Raw genomic sequence first — 22,260 nt, 5'->3', positions numbered from 1 at the left:
ATGTACACTAACTTACATATTTCCTACCTGTAAAGGAAAAAAAGGTAAGCGTTGGATGCCAGAAGAGAGCAGGGTGAATGCGAGGTTTCCACATAAGCTAGTAAACAAAAGGGAGAACACACGTGAGAATAACACCTAACATGAATAACGCACATGTATATTGTTGCACTGTTCTCTCTCGTACACCTACCTATGAATATCTGTGGTAACACCTGTAGTTTGTACTGTCATGACAGTGGGGACACCCTTACTTCTAACTCTCTCCTGGGATAGGAAGTAGAGAACAACCAGTATAAGACAAAGGAAAATATTAGGCTACGTTAATACCAGTCTTAACATTGCCCAAACTGAGGGCTGGTCAGCATATGTTAATTTTCACTAGGCGGTTCACTCATATCAGCTCCAAACTCAATGAGAACAAACTTGCTTCGGATTTTCTATGACAATGTTATTCCTTTTGTGTTTGCTGAGTGCTTCTGACCCAGTATCCATTAACCAAGTACATAACAATATGGAGCTTCGATGGAAAGACTTGATCAAACTCTCCCTTTTGAGACCGCTTAACCAACAGCCTCTTCCAAACGAGAGAGAAACCCCAACAAAGGGAGGCTCATAAAACACCTCCCCACAAGAGACTGCTACTTGCCAGCCTCGACCAACGGGAGAGACTAACTCGCCTTCACCGGAGGAGATTGTTGGAAGCACTTTAACCCTTCCCCGCAAGAGACCAAACTCCGACGGTCTCCGCCAACGGGGAAGCTAGAAACCAGACATCCTATGACAAAGGCAAAGATCCCATCCGGGACGGTGGTCGAAGTAAACAAGGGAACCCCCACTCTTACCGCCTTAGCGTGGACAGAAGAAACAAAGAAGGTAACCGGAGATACTGCTACGAAATAATCGGCAGCGCTTGTGAGTTCCGCTTGCCCTTTACCTTATGCCAGAAACTGTGGTTTCTGTGGGTTTCTGGTTACAGCGCGCGTGTCAGTCAGCACTTAACCGTACACTTCAAAACTTGACAGAAGAGAAAGGTAAGAGACAAAAGTTAAACAAATGTTTGTACTGCAGGAAAAATGGCCATTTTGCAAAAGAATGGCTGAACAAAACAAAATCTAGACAGAGTAAACCAGGAGTGACTGCAGTTCTTGTGTAAATTTGGGAGAAAACAAACAAGCTTGGATGGGGTTGAGGTCGGCATGCTGGGTTAGTGTTCTAATTCAACCACAAAGGGATCTCCCTGTACCTTTCATCACCATGTTATTTTAGTTAAAGACCTTTGACTCTGTCACCAGGCAGGTCGCTCCCCCCATCCGCCACACAGACCCCTGGGGGTTGAACCTCCGTTGCCACAATTGACGCCTGACTCCCCTCTCCTTTTTGCATTTCTGTACCCTTGCCGCCTTGCCGCCTGACTGCCCTCTCCTTTTTGCATTTCTGTACCCATGCCGCTTTGCCGCCTGACTGCCCTCTCTTTTTTGCACTTCTGTACCCCTGCGCTTGGCACATCGTTTTTTGTTCTGTGCCACTGTGTTTTTATTCTGTGCCCCTGTGTTGTTGCTTTACTGTACCCCTGTGCTCTGCTGTCCCCCCCCCTCCCTCCGAGTCCCTCGCCTCCTCTCCTTCCGTCTTTTTTCCCGCCGTTTTTTCCCCGGTTTTTCTCCCCCGATGCTGAGCCCCTGCGGCCCCGCCCCCTCCACTCCCATTGGCCGCCCCGCTCCCATCTCCCAGCTGCTCCTCCCTCCCTCTGCCCTCATATGGAGGCCGCAAAGCGGTGGTAGAGAGCGACCTTTGACCCTGTCACCAGGCAGGTCGCTCCCCCCATCCGGCACGCAGCCCCCTGTGGGTTGAACCTACGTTGCCGCTATTGACGCCTGACTGCCCTCTCCTTTTTGCATTTCTGTACCCCTGCCGCCTTGCCGCCTGACTGCCCTCTCCTTCTTGCATTTCTGTACCCCTGCCGCTTTGCCGCCTGACTGCCCTCTCCTTTTTGCATTTCTGTACCCCTGCGCTTGGCACTCCGTTTTGTGTTCTGTGCCTCTGTGTTTTTATTCTGTGCCCCTGTGTTTTTGCTTTACTGTACCCCTGTGCTCTGCTGTCCCCCCCTCCCTCCAAGTCCCTCGCCGCCTCTCCCGCCGTCTTTTTCCCGCTGTTTTTTCCCCGTTTTTTCTCCCCCGCCGCTGAGCCCCTGCGGCCCGCCCCCTCCACTCCCATTGGCCGCCCCACTCCCACCTCCAAGCTGCTCCTCCCTCCCTCTGCCCTCATATGGAGGCCGTGAAGCAGCTGCACAGCGGACGCGCGCAGCGGGCGCGCCGCTGTCGTGCCAAAGGCGTGCCTAAGGCAAGCCCGTCTGCGCCCGTCCGTGCCTGGATCGCACCCAGCACCATAACCCCTGGACCCCAAACCCCCCGCAAAACGAGACTGCACTACGACGCAAACACCCTCCACGCACTCAACACCAGACGAGACCACCCCTGCTACCGGGCCACCCCGAAACGCACCCAGGGGTCTTTCACCTGCCGGAACTGCAGACTCACCAGCACCCAACCCTCCAAACCACCAGCCAGAGAACCCAACCACCTCCGCTGCATCCTCCTCAACACCCGCTCCGCTCGCAAGCACGCCATCGAACTCTGGGACCTCCTAGACTCCACCGCCCCCGACGTCGCCTTCCTGACGGAGACCTGGCTGAACGCCACCTCAGCACCAGACTTCGCCATAGCCATCCCACAGGGCTACAAGATCTCCCGCAGAGACCGCACCAACGGAGTGGGAGGAGGAATCGCCATCATCCACAAAGACTCCATCAAAATCTCAACAATCACCGACGACACCCTCACCTCCGCCGAGCACATGCACTTCCAGATCCACACCGACCCCAACACCACCCTCAGAGGAACTCTCATCTACAGACCTCCCGGACACCACCCACAGTTCAGTGACACCATCGCCGACCTCATCAGCACCCACGCCCTCGCTTCCACGGACTACGTCCTCCTCGGGGACATGAACTTCCACCTCGAGAACAACAACAATGCCAACTCCACCGCCCTGATCGACAGCCTCGCCAACCTCGGACTCAAACAGCTCGTAACAACACCTACTCATGCTGCCAGACACACGCTCGACCCCATCTTTTCCACAAACCCCACGTCTCCTTCAACCACACCACTGAACTGCACTGGACCGACCACAGATGTGTCCACTTCACCTTCAGAAAACCCACCACACACCACCGCACCCAACAGCTACCACGCCGCCGCTGGGGCAAGATCACGAGGACCAACTGACTACCGCCCTTGCCCTGAGACCACCCACCGACCCCACCGACCCAGACACAGCCGCGACCAACCTCGCTCAGTGGATCAACGACTGCGCCAACACCCTCGCCCCCCTCAAAACCTCTACAACCAACCACACCAACAAGAAAGCCGGCTGGTTCACTGAGGACCTCTGGATCTCCAAGCACACCTGTTGGAAGCTGGAGAAGAAATGGCTCAACGACTGAACACCAGACAACCACACAGCCCTCAAGAGTGCAACCCGCAGACACCACCAACTCATCAGGACCGCCAAGAAGACCACCTTCAAGGATCGCCTAGACAACAACGCACACAACACCAAAGAGCTCTTCAGCATCGTGAAAGAACTCTCCAACCCCAGCTCCAACACCAACGACATCCCGCCATCTCAAGACCTGTGCGACTCCCTGGCCACCTTCTTCCACTGCAAGATCACCGACATCCACAACAGCTTCAACTCCAGCCCCCCTGCACCCACCACCGAGTCCACCACCCCGGCGACTAACACTCACACCAATCGCCTGACCATCTGGTCCAGCGTCAGCGAGGAGGACACCATCAAAACCATGAACTCCATCCACTCCGGATCCCCATCGGACCCCTGCCCTCACCACGTCTTCAACAAAGCCAGCACAACCATCGTGCCTCACCTCCGGAAAACAATCAACTGTTACTTCGAGACAGCAACGTTCCCAGAAAGCTGGAAGCACACCGAGATCAACGCCCTTCTGAAGAAGACCAAGGCGGACCCCAAGGACCTCAAGAATTTCCAGCTCATCTCCCTACTCCCTTTCCCGGCAAAAGTGACTGAGAAGATTGTCAACAAACAGCTGACCCGCTACCTCGAAGTCAACAACATCCTCGACCCTTCCCAATCCGGTTTTCGCAGCAACCACAGCACCGAGACCGCCCTCATTGCCGCCACTGATGACATCCGGACCCTGATGGACAAAGGAGAAACAGCCGCCTTCATCCTCCTGGACCTATCAGCAGCCTTTGACACGGTCTGCCACCGCACCCTATCAGCACGCATCCATGACGCCGGCATCCAAGAGAAGGCCCTGGCCTGGACCACATCCTTCCTCTCTGGCAGAACCCAGAGCGTCCGCCTCCCACCCTTCCGCTCCAAAACCACCGAGATCATCTGCGGCGTCCCACAGGGATCCTTCGCCAGTCCGACGCTGTTCAATATCTACATGGCTCCTCTCGACCATGTCGCACGAAAACATAACCTCAACATCAACTCCTACGCCGATGACACCCAGCTGATCATATCTCTCACCAAAGATCCCCACACCGCCAAAGCTAACCTCCACAAAGGAATGAAGGCCGTAGCCGACTGGATGAAGGACAGCAGACTGAAGCTAAACTCAGACAAGACGGAGGTCCTCATTCTCGGACCCACCCGATCAGCCTGGGACGACTCTTGGTGGCCCACATCGCTAGGCACAGCCCCGGAACCCACGGACCACGCACGCAACCTGGGGGTCATCCTCGACTCCACTCTCTCCATGACCAGGCAAGTCAACGCCGTCTCCGCGTCCTGCTTCAACACCCTCCGTATGCTCCACAGGATCTTCAAATGGATCCCCCTCGACACGTGAAAAACCGTCACCCAGGCCCTCATCACCAACAGACTTGACTACGGGGACGCCCTCTACTCAGGAACCACAAACAAGCTCCTGAGACGACTCCAACGCATTCAGAACACCTCGGCCCGACTCATCCTCGACGTCCCCCGCCGCAGCCACATAACACTCCACCTGAGAGGCCTGCACTGGCTCCCCGTCAACAAAAGGATCACCTTCAAGTTTCTCATCCACGCACACAAAGCACTGCACAATACTGGACCCACCTACCTTAACAACCGACTCAGCTTCCACACCCCCACCCGAAGCCTCCGCTCAGCCAACCTCGCCACAGTCCCCCGCATCCGGAAAACCACCGCCGGCGGCAGATCCTTCTCCTACCATGCCGCCAAGACCTGGAACACTCTCCCCCCACCCTGCGTCACACGCAGGACCTGCCGGCCTTCAGAAGACTCCTCAAGACCTGGCTCTTTGACCAGTAGCACCCCCCCCCTCCCCAGCGCCTTGAGACCCTCTCGGGTATATAGTGCGCTTTACAAATGCATGATTGATTGATTGATGTCACACTTGGCAAGTAGGTGCTCTCATTGATTCAGGGGCAATCGTGAACTTTATAGCTACACAATTCCTCAAAATACTAAGCATACCAACTGTACGTAAAAATAAACCTGATATCATGAGAGCGGTCGATGGAAAAGAACTAATATCTAGGCTTATATGATTCCACACCGAACCTCTGGTAATGGCTTGTGCAAATAATCATAGAAAACAAACCATGTTTGATATTATGATGCCCTACAGTTTCAACTGACCTTCGGCATTTATTGTCTTACCACGCATAACCTACACATAAAGCGGTGTACCTGGGTCATTACACAAAACTCAGAGCACTATAAGAGCACTTGTTATCAAGAATCCTCAAACAAGACTAATTGGACTTTTCTGGCTCAATCATTCCTGTTCAACATTCATAGTGTTACAGCAGAAGGGAGCATACTTGATGAGTATTTGGATTTGTTGAGTGTCTTTAACAAAAAAAAGGGCCAGTACCCTTTCAACTTGTTGCAGTTTTGACTGTCAAATTGACATAGACCCAGGAGCCAAGTTGTCATGCGGGACAGTGTAAGCTCTCATGGAAAAAGAAAATGACCATCTAAGGAAGTATGAGGATGAATATTTATAGAATGGATTCATTCACCAAAGTCTTCTTTCTCTTCCCCCTCTTTTTTGTGCCAAAAAAAGGAAGTGTCTTCGTGCCTGTATTGATTATCATGCTCTGAATGATATTACGGTTAAGAACCGTTATCTATTGCCATTAATTCTCAGTCCGTTGGATCAGGTCAAGGATGCCACAATCTATAAGAAACTGGATTTGCATAAGGTGTACCACATAGTCAAAGTTAAACAGGGTGAGAAATGGAAAACTGCATTTAGAACTATGTTTGGTCTTTTTGAATACCAGATCAAGCCTTTCAGACTCTGCTACATCCCCAATGCTTTCCAGTTCTTTATCAATGAGGTGTTGAGGGAATTTATAGATGTAGATTGCATTGTTTATATCAATGACATACTAATCTACAGTTACTCAATGTCAGAACATGTCCAGCAGGTCTATGAGAAACTCCAGCAACTCCAAAAAAACAATCTCCATGTAAAACCGGAAAAAGTGTGTTTCATACCACGGAGGTTGAATTTTTTGGGTACATTTTGAGTTCCAAGGGGATTAGCATGGATACAAAGAAAGTAGACTCCAGCTTACAATGGCCATCCTGAAAATCAGTGAAACAGATCCAAAGGTGTTTAGGGTTTGATAATTTTTATAGATGCTTAACCTCCATTTTTCAGAGACCATTACACCCATTACTCAACTTCTCCGAAAAGGGATGAAGTTTACCTGGGAGCAGGAAGCAGAGCAAGCTTTTTAAACCCTTAAAAAGAAATGCACCACTGCACCCATTGTGTCCCATCCTAACCCAGGGCAATAACAGCCTTATGTGTAAGAAGCAGATACTTCCCAAATTGCCTTAGGTGGCATTCTTTCTCAACAAGACACCAATACAGGACAACTTCATCCCATAGCCTATTATACCTGAAAACTATTCCCTACAGAACACAATTACTCTATACAAAATTTTGAATTGTTGGCTATTAAGGCAGTATTCGAGGAGTGGTTAAAATGTTTATTGGGAGCCACACACCCAGTGACTATTTACAGAGACCACAGATATATACAGATTTTACGATCAGTTAGGGCTCTAAATTCTTGTCAGTTAAGGTCAACAATGTTTTTCACTGATTACAATTTTGTAATCACCTTCTGCCAGGGAAGGAAAATGCTAAGGGTTACACTCTTTCCAGAATAGGGAAGGATGATGATTCACATGCCCTACGGGAACCTAAATCATTTTGACAGCCGGTTGTTTTCAGGACCTTATGTTAACATCTACCTTCTTACCTGGACTACGATAGAGTCTAAGTAAGAAAACACAAGAAGAGTTGGCAAGCAGTAACCCAGAACTCAGTTTCCACACTGGTCTATTGTTTAAAGACAATAAATGGTATCTTCCCACTGAGAAACACCAACATTGTGGCCTTATACCTTTGTCATGATCATTTTACAACAACCATCCAGGATATCATAAAACCTTAGAACACTTGCAAAGACACTTCTGGTGGCCATCCATGTCCATAGGTACATAAGACTATACATTCCAGTGTTCAATCTGTGCTCAAGGCAAAACCTCACTTCTACCCCAGTGTGGCTTATTACATCCCATACCCGTGCCTCCAAGGCCATGGCACACAGTGTCCTTAGATGTGTGGTAGAGTTACCAAAAACCAAGACTGGATTCACTACCATCCTCATTACTGTGGACCATTTGTCCAAAATAAAGCATTTCATATCCATGAAAAATCTGCCTTCGGCATCAGAACCAGCTCCCATTTTTATGTCTCACGTAGTATGTTTGTAGAGTATGCCCTCTATCTTGATCACGGATCTGTGGTCACAATTTGTGTCCCACGTTTGGGAATAACTATGTACATTTTTGGACATGGATGTGCATCTCTCTTCTGCTTACCACCCCCAAACAGATGGTCAAGCAGTAAGAACAAACCAGACCATGGAACAATGCCTGACATGTTTATTACTTACCATGAAAGAGGAATGGACCGAATTGTTGTGGACAATAGAATTCGCTTACAACAATACAAAGCACACATCCTTAGGTATGTACCCTTTCTACTGTCTCCAAGATGACCATCCAAAATTAATCCCATGGGATACAAAATTCTAAAATGCCAGCTATCCACGATTTCCATTCTACCTAACATGCTCTATGGAAACAAGCTTAATTCAAATTGGCTAAAGCAAAAGAAGCTTTCAAGCGAATCACAGACACACACAGTGAGGTGAAACCAACGCTAGCAGTGGGAGACAAAGTATGGCTATCCATAAAAAACTGACACCTTCATGGTTATAAGAAGCTATTGCCAAGGTATTTGGACCCCTACTCTATCAATAAAACTATCAATGATGCAGCAGTGAAATTAGCCTTGCCCCCTGCCATGAAAATACACCCAGTTTTCCACATATCTCTATTGAAGAAGGTACACCCAGACAGCCATCTTAGTATACTACTGCTCTGTCTCACAATAAATGTTTATGAAGAGTATGAAGTATGTGCCATTTGGATTCTCATAGGAACAAGGGGTGGCTGTATTACCTCATAGATTGGAAGGGTTGTGGCCTGAGGAACGTTCCTGGGTGCCCCTCTCCCAGGTTCTCTACACACCCTGCTAGATTGTGCCTTCCATGCTCAGCATCCATTGAAACCATGCCTGGCTGCCGCTGTTTTGGGGCTTCTGTGTCGGGGGGGACTGTAATGGATCCAGGTACATTCAACTGTGGTCACGGAATAAGTATATATGCTATGAGTTTGTCGCAAGGGTGCATTCTGTCCGTATTGTACATCATGTTAGTGTTAATTGTACTTTGTGCTGTATTCTCAGCCCCTGAGCACTGTGCTATAAGTTATACTGTGCCCTGTATTCTCAGCCCACAAGCACTGTGTCACCTTTTATGTTATGCCATTTACATGTGCCATTTTATTGTATTGTGCTATGCCTGTGATCCCAGACCCCTCAGGGGGAAAGCAAACTTTATGTTAATTTAGTTCTGTATGCTTTTGGGACATGATAACCTGCACATGAGGGGGATTGCTGAGATTAAGCCTGGGCAAAGCACTACGCTACGCTCGCGTATGTTGCGAAGTTTGCGCTACTTCACATTACGCGAATTGCACTTAGCACAGTGCAAACACGCGTAGCATAGCGTAGTGCAGCAGTCATTTTTTGCTTGCTCGCGGTCCTCAACATCAAGTTGGCAACCGCGAGCAAGTAAAATGACATCCCGGCGAGACTTTTTCCTCGTTCGCGATCAGCAACATCAAGTTGCCGATCGCGAGCGTGGAAAATAAACCTCCCGGCGAGCTTCTCAACACTGGGAGGTCAGGTTTCTCATTGCGAGTGGTCGCGTATGCTCGCGACCGCTCGCAATGAGAAACTACCAGTCCGCGTTGAGAAAGCTGCCGCTCGAGTAGAAATCTACTCGAGCGGCAGAAAACGACCGCTTGCACTGTGCAAGATGCAGTTGGCACTGATTGCACAGTGTGAGCAAGCATCCGGCACTGTGCAATCAGTGCGAACAGCATCTTGCACAGTGCACTACGCAGTTTGCGAAGCTACACGTAGCTCGCGTAGTGTGAAGTGCACTTTACATAGCTACGCGTATCGCTACTTCGCAAACTACGCCCAGGGTTAGCCAAGATCCTGTGAGATCTCAGCAAGTCCTAGCAGCCATCTTGGGCATGGAGGTATTTATACAGTGCCTGAGGATTGTTTTATCTCAAGGATTCCCCTGCATGAGCAGCCCCTGTTAATCGCAAACACAAGGAGATGATGGACGGAGAGCCAAAACCATTCAGACACTCACCCCAGTCACAGATCTGGGTTGAATCCATCATTGTTCTTTAGCTCACTTCGCCCCATCTATATGCAAATCAGTCTTGATCCTGTGCCTCATGGGAATAGTCCAACCCGAACTGCCAAGCCAGGTCTTCCCCGGACTGGAAACAAGCGTCCGTGCCAAGCGAGAACAAAAGAAAACACAAAAGAATTGGAACTTTCTATCACTGATGCTCCAGGGCCCTGCTCACCACCGCCAAGGGCAGAATTTGACATCTGAAAAAGATAATTGTGAAAGCGTTGTCTCCCGTAGGAGTAACGACCTTTACTCAGCACTCCTTTTTTTTGTCAAGATTCAAATAAAGATGATTCGATTGTTGTAGTTTTCTTTAACAATTTATTTTCAGATTCAAATTCTTGATGATTTCATTAACATTCATACTATTTCCGGCATAGTATTGTTCAAAGTAAAGTTCAAATTTCACTGTATTTCAGCACTATGCATTTCGGGCGAACCCTTCTTCAGGGGTCTTACATTTCTGAAAGCAAAAGATATTATATTCAAATAACCAGATATAACACATATGTCATCAAAACGTTGTAAATACGTATTACACTAGCACCTATTGTGATAGTTGAAAGAATAGTTCAAAAGATTTGTGGGCGGAAGAGTACCGGACTGTAATGAAAAAGAAACAATGCAAAAAAGGGAAAAGTTTTAGAAGTACAGTATTATAACTTAGAAAACAAAGTCAAGAGAGTAACTCACATAGGATTGCCATGAATCTGACGCGCACAGGAGCCTTCTACTAAAGTAAGATCAGTAAGCTAAACTGCATGCTAAGGCTCATGCACATAAGAGTTGGAAACAGTGCAAGCTTTATACAGTAACAGTGATAACGGCCATGCATCATTTGAAGGCAAAAAGGCAATACCTGGTGCAACACAAGAATATATGCAGGTTCAGACCCCAGCAAGGTTAAAAGACCACAGACAGTTGTTTATTGTTGCAAAACTGCACACTTAGGGGCGATTCCAATTCCGGCCGTAAAACGTACCGACCGACACGGACCGGGAACGGAGACCGACCGACACGGACCGACGCCGTACGACCAATGCAGTACAATGCAACGCGTGTGAATTTCAACCGACACGTACGGAATACAAGCCGTACGACCGAGTCGTAGGGAAACCAGTGATTCACCCGGAAATGGGACGCGATTCGCACCGACCGACAAGCGCCAGGAATGAACCCGACCGACAAGTACCCACGATGTCCGACCCGCGCAGTACGATGCAATGCGTGTAAAACCAGACCGACTCGCATGGAGCACAAGCTGCATGACCGACACGCACAGAAAACAGGGACCTCAAGCAAGAGAGGTCTCCGTGACCAACGCGTATGAAACACAGAAGAAAGTCAGCATGAAAGACCCGGAGAAGCCCACACGAGCCAACATTAGCGTCCGTCTCAGTCAGAAGAACGTCTCCTTCATGCCTAGAAAACCCAAAGGAAAAAATACTAAAATAGGACCAAGCAAGCAATGACAAAGTCAATAAATATTTTTTAAAAACTTGGAACAAAGACACACCCACAACTTCACCTATATAAAGGCCACAAATCACTACCAAGATCCTTTGCAAATTCAAGAGAACAGCCAGCAGAGTACACCATCAGACAGCAACCACAGACACACTCACAACTCACCCATCACACAACTTTCATACCATTAGCACCTCACCAAAAGCACTCACACATACACCTAGCAAAACTGACACTCACCCACCCTCACTTGCACCCTCACACACACATCACTCACCACCACCACCCATCACCATGCCCCCAAAGAAGAATTCAAAGTTCACAGATAGTGAGTTAGAAGTCCTGGTAGATGACATCATCAGAGTAGAAACACATTTGTTTGGTACATTGGTCCAAAGGACCCCCATGTCACAGAAAACAAAGATGTGGGCGAGGATTGTGGACAAGGTGAACGCACAAGCACCAATGTTGTGCACGGTAAACAGACATAATGTCCAATTCAAAATATCGATAGGACAGAATATCGAGTTTTTAATATAGAATGGACAGAATACCGAATTGCCAAAATATAGTGGTGAAGAATATCGAAAATCAGGTAAGAAATAAAATATCGATTTAAATAATATAGAAGTAAGTAATATCGACAGTCATAATATAGTTGTTAAAAATATCGAATTTTTTTATAGTGTTTTAAGTGTTATTATATATGTGTTAAAAGTATGTATAAATTTTGGAATGTATGTTTGAATATTTTGAAAGTAATGAATTTTATGTTATTTAATTTTTGTGTAATTTAATTCCGTAGCGGGTTGTGGGTTTATAGGGGATTAGGGTGGGAAGTAATTTAATTATAGTACATTAAATGATACTTTTTAGGAATTATTAATTATTTTTAATTTAATTTTGCGTTTTACTTCTGTAGCGGGTTGTGGGTTTATAGGGGAATAGGGTGGGAAGTAATTTAATTGTTATTAGGTAATTATTAATTGGTATTGAAAATTAATTGGTTGTTGATTAATTATTAATTGGTAAATAATTTGTATCAATTGGTAATTAATTAGTATTAATTGTTTAATTGATAATTATGTTAATTGTATTAATTTATTATTTGTAGCGGGTTGTGGGTTTATAGGGGAATATGGTGGGAATTAATTTAATTGTAAATAATTAATTATTGAAATAATTTTTGTTTATTGCTAATTAATTTATACTTAATTAATTATTAATTGGTATTAATTTTATTTATTAATTGTTGGTATTGAAAATTAATTGGTTGTTAATTAATTATCAATAGGTTATTAATTAAAAAAACATTGGTATTTATAATAAATTAATTATTAAATATTGTGTGATTGGTAATTAATTTTAATATTTTTATTTGGTATTAATAATTTATTTATTTTTAATAAAATATTAAATTATGATTTTCCCTACTATTGCACTCACTGGAGTGGGAATAGTAATTTTTACCCTTACGCTATCCAACGCTTTCCCTACTATTGCACTCACTGGAGTGGGAATAATAATTTTTACCCCTACGGTATCCAACGCTTACCCTAGAGTTGCACTCACTGGAGTGGGAATAGTAAATTTTACCCTCCCGCTATCCAACGCTTTCCCTACTGTTGCACTCTCTGGAGTGGGAATAGTAATTTTTACCCCTACGCTATCCAACGCTTTCCCTACTGTTGCACTCTTTGGAGTGGGAATAGTAATTTTTACCCCTACGCTATCCAACGCTTTCCCTACTGTTGCACTCTTTGGAGTGGGAATAGTAATTTTTACCCTCCCGCTATCCAACGCTTTCCCTACTGTTGCACTCTCTGGAGTGGGATTAGTAATTGTTACCCCTACGCTATCCAACACTTACCCTACTGTTGCACTCACTGGAGTGGGAATAGTAATTTTTACCCCTACGCTATCCAACGCTTTCCCTACTGTTGCACTCTTTGGAGTGGGAATAGTAATTTTTACCCCTACGCTATCCAACGCTTTCCCTACTGTTGCACTCTCTGGAGTGGGAATAGTAATTTTTACCCCTACGCTATCCAACGCTTTCCCTACTGTTGCACTCTTTGGAGTGGGAATAGTAATTTTTACCCCTACGCCATCTGATGTTTTCCCTACTGTTGCACTCACTGGAGTGGGAATAGTAAATGTTGCCCTCCCGCTATCCAACGCTTTCCCTACTGTTGCACTCTCTGAAGTGGGAATAGTAATTTTTACCCCTACGCTATCCAACGCTTTCCCTACTGTTGCACTCTCTGGAGTGGGAATAGTAATTTTTAGCCCTACTCTATCCAATGATTTTCCTACTGTTGCACTCTTTGGAGTGGGAATAGTAATTTTTACCCCTACGCTATCCTATGCTTTCCCTACTGTTGAACTCACTGCAGTGGGAATAGTAAATTTTACCCTCCCGCTATCCAACGCTTTCCCTACTGTTGCACTCTCTGGAGTGTGAATATTAATGTTTACTCCTACGCTATCCAATGCTTTGCCTATTATTACACTGTCTGGAGTGGGAATACAAATTTTTACCCTCCCGCTATCCAACGCTTTCCCTACTGTTGCACTCTCTGGAGTGGGAATAGTAATTTTTACCCTCCCGCTATCCAACGTTTTCCCTACAATTGCACTTACTGGAGTGGTAATAGTAACTTTTAGCCGCCCGCTATCCTACGCAAAAAATATTGATTTTTTTAAATAAATATTACGTTAATATATATGTATTATTATTTTTTTTCCTTACATTAATTATTTATTAATTTTAAAGTGATTTAAGTATTTTTAAGTATGTTTCAGTTAATTATATGTTTTATTTCATTAATTTTACATTAATTTTAAGACATTTAAAAAAAATCGATATTGTGACTAACTATATTTTTTACAACGATATTTAGGATTCTATATTTTTGTACTTACCTGTTTGGAGATAGGGCTTCGATATTTTGGCATTCTATATTTTTCCTTCGATATTTTGGCAATTCGATATTCTTCTTCTCAATATTTCGTCAGTGATCCGTTGTGCACAAAGGATGATATCCAGAACAGGTGGTATGACGTGTGCAGGAGGGTCAAGAAACTCATCGAGAAGGATCACGCCTTGAGTCAGTGCACTGGCGGTGGCCCTCCTGCCAAACCAGTATACTTCAGGTCCTGGGAGGACTAGGTGCGGGACATCCTACCACCAGAGGGCGTCCATGGTCTATCAGACATACCAGAGCCTGGTGAGTACACAACCAATATACTCAGTATTGTGTGGCAATACACACACATCACTGTCAAGGGGACAGTGAAACCATGCACCGTTAGCAAAGCCACAGTAACCTATAGATAATCATCCCAAGATGTGTATGCTAGTCAGACAAACACAATACCTGCCATCTCATAGTGACTTGTAACTGTGTCATGACATGTACAAACCTACCAACAAATAGAGCATGGCAGTGGCACAAATCCAAATAAACACTGTCAGACATTTTGCCACCACAAACACACTACCTCACAGTGCAGCTGACTGACAGGAAGGAATAGTGGGTACGCTGGTGAAGTGAGTGTATCCAAAAGCATGATGGGGTTTGTAGTCACAGATAATACTCCCCCTCCCAACTGGCCCATCAAGACCTCTCTGAACCATGCTCACATCACAGGGAGTAGAAAATAACTGACAAGATGGCTGACACTGGGTCCTGCTGTGGGGAGCACAAGGCCCTGGTAGGGGTTGTGCTCAAATCAGAAGCAGGACACCACTGCCTGACATCCTGAAAGCCAACTTGCATGCCCTCCAATGGAAGCACGTTTCATGGTGGGATGTCTGGCCGAGTGGGAAGGAGGACTGACAGCTCTGACCATACTTACCAGCATGTGTAGACACACACACCCCTCAACACAAACTCCACACAACTCACCTGGGATAATGCATTGACTCACACTGTAGTGAAATATCACCCAAAGATACACCGCACTGGGTTCTGCTGTGTGAAGCACAGGGGCTCTCTTTGGACTTGTAGCCAAACAAACACCAAGACTGCACAGTCAGCCATCGTGCCATTGCTGTCTCACTCTCTCAAAGGGAAGCAGAGTCAAAAGGAAGGAAGTATGGACATGCTGGGAATGGGGGTTGTGGTCGTATCCCTTACCCCGACCCTCCCTTCCTTCTTTTACTATAGGTTAGATAAGTGACGACTGGTGATTCTTCCCTATTTATTAAGGTGAGGCTTATTAATGTCCCACAAAACAGTCACAGAACTTCCATCCGTTCTGAACTCAGTAAGGGTCCATATGTAAATCCCCCAAAAAAGATTCTCCTGGCTGGTTCTGGTTTTCTTCCGGCCTCTCTTTTGCTTCCGGTCTACTTTCCATACTCAGGGTAGGACCCAAAAAGGAATGAAAGAAAAAGAAAAGAACTTAGGCTACTATATCACTGAGGAAGCCAACATAAAGGGGAGGGAAGTGGGGAAGTGTGCCACCATCAGAGCCCTGTTCTCTGTGCCGGTGCCTAGTGTGGGGATCCTGATGCTCCCCCCCTGGTGCCTTTCAAACGTGCCTACAACCCTTGCACGACCACTGTGCATGCCCCGGGCACTTGCCTGCTTCCACGACTCTCCGGGGCTGTGGTGATGGAAGACCCTGCTCCTGAGTCTTCGTGGGAGGCAACGGTCTTGCAGGCGGCGCTCCTTGAGCGGTCTCGGTGTCCTCCGCCGGTCTGTGCCTTCGCACTCCTGGTTCTGCTCCGCTACTCCTCGCTCTCTCTCCCTGCTTCCTCGGGGTCCGTTGTCGCCGCGTTCTCCCCTCCGATCCGCTGCTCCGACTCCTCCGATGCCGCGCTTGCCTCGCCTTCTTCCTTTTCAGCTGCACCCGTCCTCGGTCGCTGCGCGTCCGCTTGACCGTTTCCCTCACTTCCGGTCTGGCCATATAGGACGTATCGGGCTTGTTTGGCGGTGCGGGCGGTATGGGATCACCACAGGGGTGTTACCAAGAGCATGATGGGAGTTGCAGTCACAGACAATCCCCACCCTCCTACATGGCCCAGCAAGCTCACACTGAACCATGCTCACCTCACAGGGAGTGGAAACGGACTGACAAGATGTCTGACACTGGGCTCTGTTGTGGGGAGCACAAGGCCCTGATGGGAACTGGGCACCAACAAACACCAGGACTGCACTGTCAGCCATCTTGCCATTGCTGTCACACTCCCTCACAGGGAAGCAGAGTCAAAAGGAAGGAAGTATGGGCATGCTGGGAAGGGGAGTGTAGCCAAGAGCATGATGGGAGTTGCAGTCAAAGACAATCCCCACCCACCTACATGGCCCAGCAAGCTCACACTGAACCATGCTCACCTCACAGGGAGTGGAAATGGACTGACAAGATGTCTGACACTGGGCTCTGTTGTGGGGAGCACAAGGCCCTGCTGGGAACTGGGCACCAACAAACACCAGGACTACACTGTCAGCCATCCTGCCATTGCTGTCACATTCCCTCACAGGGAAGCAGAGTCAAAAGGAAGGAAGTATGGGCATGCTGGGAAGGGGGGCGTAGCCAAGAGCATGATGGGATTTGCAGTCACAGACAATCCCCACCCACCTACATGACCCAGCAAGCTCACACTGAACCATGCTCACCTCACAGGGAGTGGAAATGGACTGACAAGATGTCTGACACTGGGCTCTGTTGTGGGGAGCACAAGGCCTTGCTGGGAACTGGGCACCAACAAACACCAGGACTGCACTGTCAGCCATCTTGCCATTGCTGTCACACTCCCTCACAGTGAAGCAGAGTCAAAAGGAAGGAAGTATGGGCATGCTGGGAAGGGTGGTGTAGCCAAGAGCATGATGGGAGTTGCAGTCACAGACAATCTCCACCCATCTACATGGCCCAGCAACCTCACACTGAACCATGCTCACCTCACAGGGAGTGTAAATGGACTGACAAGATGTCTGACACTGGGCTCTGTTGTGGGGAGCACAAGGCCCTGCTAGGAACTGGGCACCAACAAACACCAGGACTGCACAGTCAGCCATCTTGCCATTGCTGTCACACTCCCTCACAGGGAAGCCGAGTCAAAAGGAAGGAAGTATGGGCATGCTGGGAAGGAGGGTGTAGCCAAGAGCATGATGGAAGTTGCAGTCACAGACAATCCCCACTCACCTACATGACCCAGCAAGCTCACACTGAACCATGCTCACCTCATAGGGAGTGGAAATGGACTGACAAGATGTCTGACACTGGGCTCTGTTGTGGGGAGCACAAGGCCCTGCTGTGAACTGGGCACCAACAAACACCAGGACTGCACTGACTGACATCCTGAAAGTTAACCTGTACCCACTGCAATGGTGTCACGCTTCATGATGGGATAACTGGCCTGGGGGAGAAGGAGGTCCTGACTTGAAAACAAATAACACCGATGCCGGCCATACACACACCTTCTCTGCTAAAACACATTGCACATGTGGTACCAGTCCCTCACAAAGATAATGCATGGGCAAGATGGCTGACACGTGGGCCTGATAAATTATGTGGCTGCAAATCACACATATGCACTGGCCAACCCAAACACGTTCGTACACAGAGCCATTGCAACCGTATGTTAAAATTCACTGCCTGGGGTTGCAGTGTCCAAGGGTGCCCCCTGGCCTGGCTGTGGAGGTGGGTCTTGCAGATTACAAGTGTGGAGATCCATATATTGTACGTTGTACAAAACACACAGGAACTCACATATACATCATTGACAGGGGACATCTGACAGTGAATGGAATGGACACACCAATATAGCTGACACCGTAGCATGGTCTCATACACACTAGGTGCTGTTGTGAGCTGCATTCCACTCCTACATCGTTCTGCAACATATTCATCCTTCACACAACACACCACTCACTGTCATAGACACTGTAAACACAAGGTCTAACCTGGACTGCATTGGAGGAGACATGATACTCACATCAGAAAAACCGCAACGCACACAACACTGGCTATCACTGTCATGAGCATGGAAAAGCCAGAGAGCTGCCTTGCTCAATCCATATCACCATGGAGAACATTGACAAGTCAAATCACATATGCACGTACCAAACTCAGCACCAGACTCATTAACGACGGTGACATCATCACTTGTATGAAATGAGATGGGAACTAGGAACACAGGAAAAAAACACTTTCTCCCAAGAGATCACAGGCATACCGGACTGTGACCATGTCGTACCAACACACCAATGTGACGCACAAAGACTAGCAAAAACTGCTACCACACATGCCCCAATCTTGAAATATATCCTAAGTGGAATTGCACGTATGTCCTTGTTAACGGTCAAATGTGTACAGGGATGACACACCTGTGTCAGCCACGTGATGGCCCTTGAGTAGTAATGGCCATGTACAGTCAAATCTATACATGAGCTGGTCATGCACACTCTTCGCCATGCACATTGAAATGCTTCATGTTGGCTGGACAATGTAATACAACAATATCAATCTCTGCCCGTAACAACTTTGGACAAAGCAGTGTACAGGCACGCATCCTGACGTACAGTAGCAAATATCATGTATATGAACCATTGATGCCTGTAGAAACATAACTTACATTGTGTGTCCCTTCCAAACACAGGTGGTGCTGGGACACAGCAGCAAACAAAGAGAAGTCCCTGTCCCAGACTCCGGTGGACCCTCAGCTCTCTGGTGTGAATCAGTCTGTGTCCTCTTCGGATGACGAAGAACAACCTGGCACCTCCGGTGTGAGTCATCATGCAGCACCAACAGTACAAACATCTGTAACCCCTGCACCCATTCCTCCAACATCTGGCAACAGACAGGGCACCCCCGCCAACACGGACTGACCAAGGACACAGAATACCGACAGCACAGGGACACAGGCCACCCAGGAAGCTACGGACAACACCACCAGTAACAACACCCAAGGGGGCCCAGTGTCACCTGTGCGTGCCACCGCAGGTCCTGCACGTGTGGCTAGGGGTGGTGGGAGGGGTGGCTTGCAGAGGGGTCTGGACTGCATGATGACCCCCAACTGGGAGGCATCATAGATGCGTTCCAGGATAGTACCGGAGGATTCGGCCATGTAGTGGGGATCCTCAAGGACATTCAACAGGAGCAGGCTGCCCATCATGCTCGCATGGAGTCCAAGTGGGATGCACTTACTGCGGTGCATAGGGACATACTCACATGCCTCTGCCAGATAAGCACCAACATGTCCACAGTTCCCTGTGTGGCCACAACATCTGTTGCCGCTAGATCTGGCAGTGCCACAGGGAGGGAGGATGACTCTGGTGGAGAGTCCTCTGCACAGCAGACACCCGCACCTGAGGATCCCCCCAGAAGAAGATGGGTCGTCCGAAGAAGGACAAGTGAGACGCAGATGGCCATGCACATCCCCCAGGGCCTCAAAACCTGTTCTGGAAAATGTTCTTTGTGTGCAAACCTTTCACCTTGTCGTATATAACCCAACTCGCCTACATGATATGGAGGGTTCATGTTGGTCTAATGTAGCAGATGACTGTGGACTTTACTCTGGACATTTCAGCTACCAACACTTTCAACTGTTCTGTGAACTTTGGATTCAAAACCCAATGTACAGCACCCACCATCCTGTGCCCTATCCTCACACATGTTTGTAAATAAACTCACCAGTATACTATACTTGCCTCTGTTGTGTTTCCAACTTGTTATGTGTCATGGAGATGATGATCTGCTAAAGAACACAGTGCATGCCAACTACTACAGCAATGTGATCACTGTTATGTGAGTCATGGTGATGTGACACATGTGAGGGAGACATACCATTATGGCACCACAATACATACTCACCATGGCCATGTAACTCATCGCATACAATGATGTTGACCTGAAATACAGTGGAATGCACAGACACCACACCTATCCACAGTCAGTGGTAACAAGCCCACAGGTGAGGTAAGCAAATGTCAGTCAGATGTGGGAAGACAGACAATGCACATAACAAAAGTGTAGCACAGGTTCATTACACATCAGCAACATGTTTATTCCACGACAGTTGCAAGGTAATTCTACGTGACAGTGGACACACGGTCACAAAGTGTCGAAGAATTGAAGTCCAGGGGTTTGTGGTACATCACTTGATGGGAATCGACAACTTCCACCCTGGGATTGGATTCTGAGTGTTGGGGGTCAGAGTTGACCAAACAACAGGCAAAGTACCCTGGGAAGGACAGACATAAGACACAGTCAAAAGCACAGCAGAACAGGAGAGAAATCCAATACACTTGCACAAAAAATGTCCCAAGAAACCTACACAGAAACAAGTTAGCATGTCAACCCTATTGTGGAGTACAGACTACCTGAAAGGACACATCACTGCACGCATCCAGTCAAGTAGCACACAGACACACTCAAACAGCAACAGAGCAACCCCAACACATTTCAGGCTAACTCAATACATTGACATGACAACCCTGTAAACTCACATTCAGGTGAAGAAGTTGTTGATGAGCTGTTTGCGGACGTCACCCTCATCATCATCATCATCACTGGCATCGTGGCCCAGGCCTGGTTCTCCACAAATGGCGGATGTAGGTCATTGTCATCCTGGATGAGAGGCAACTTCTTCCACACTGCCATGTTGTGTAGCATGCAGCATACAAGGATAATTTTGCACACCTTTGCAGGGTCATATGGGAGGGCCCCTCCGGTCTTGTCCAGGCAGCGAAAGCGACTTTCCAGGAGACCAAATGTCCGTTCAATCACCCTCCTGGTCCGATCATGTGCCTCATTGTAGCGCATCTCGGCTGGTGTCACAGGGTTCCTGAGGAGTGTCAGCAACCACGGCATGTTGGGGTATCCGGAGTCACCTACATACAAACAATTGAACAATTAGCTGAGTTTTGAAAGATGTTGGAATACACCATTGCCAAACGCACACAATGGTAAACAGTCAGTACACACCGACAAGCCAGGCATGCTGGTTTGGCATCTGGGACATCGTTGCAATGCGACTACTCCTCATGATGTAGGCATTGTGCGCAGAACCGGGGAAACGTGCACACACATGTGTGATACACATGTCCGCTAGACAAACCACCAGAGCATTGATGGAGTGGAAATGTTTCCTGTTCCGGTATGTCTGCTCATGTGCCCGTGGTGGTACCAGGGCCACATGTGTACCATCAATAGATTCGATGACGTTCGAAATCCTCCCCAGTGTATAAAAAGCATCCTTTATGTCAGTGAGTTGACTTGGGCTAGGAAACTTGATGTACAGGTCAAGGAAATGCAACATCCCCTCCAAGACGTCGCATAGCACACGACTGAACATTGTTTGCGACATACCATCAGCAGTAGCCACAGTGTACTGGAAGGTACTGGTAGCAAAGAAGCGCAGGGCTGCCAGCACCTTCACCTCTGGGGTCAGTGCTGTAGGGTATGTCCGGCCAGGTAGCAGATGTGGCGCCAACTGCTCTGCCAACTCCTCAATCAGTTGCCTGGTGAAGCGGTACCATCGAATGCAGTCGCGTTCCTGCATGGTTTCAAGGTCTGGGAACGGTCGATGGACAGCTGGTGCCCTGCAGTACAGAGATGAACAAAGGAAGATTGTCGATTCATCCACCCATGTGGCTATGACCAAGCAAAATATCACATGATACATCATGACAATACACAATGTACTGAGGTGTGTGCTGTTGGGTATGGACACATATGTCACCTACATGCCCATCATCTCACATCTCAAGTCCACATGTCTACATAAGTTACATGTAGTGCAATGGCCAATCATTAGGCTTTGTCACAGTACCTATGTACTGCTGTCACGTTCCAAACACACACCACAGTGACAAGTGAGGCCTGATGTCTCCCAGGCATCACAGCTCTTTGACAG

The sequence above is a fragment of the Triturus cristatus genome, chromosome 5_2 (assembly GCF_964204655.1).
Source record: "Triturus cristatus chromosome 5_2, aTriCri1.1, whole genome shotgun sequence".
Classification (NCBI taxonomy): domain Eukaryota; kingdom Metazoa; phylum Chordata; class Amphibia; order Caudata; family Salamandridae; genus Triturus; species Triturus cristatus.
The sequence above is the reverse complement of the archived record's forward strand: the minus strand, read 5'-3'. Positions refer to the sequence as shown.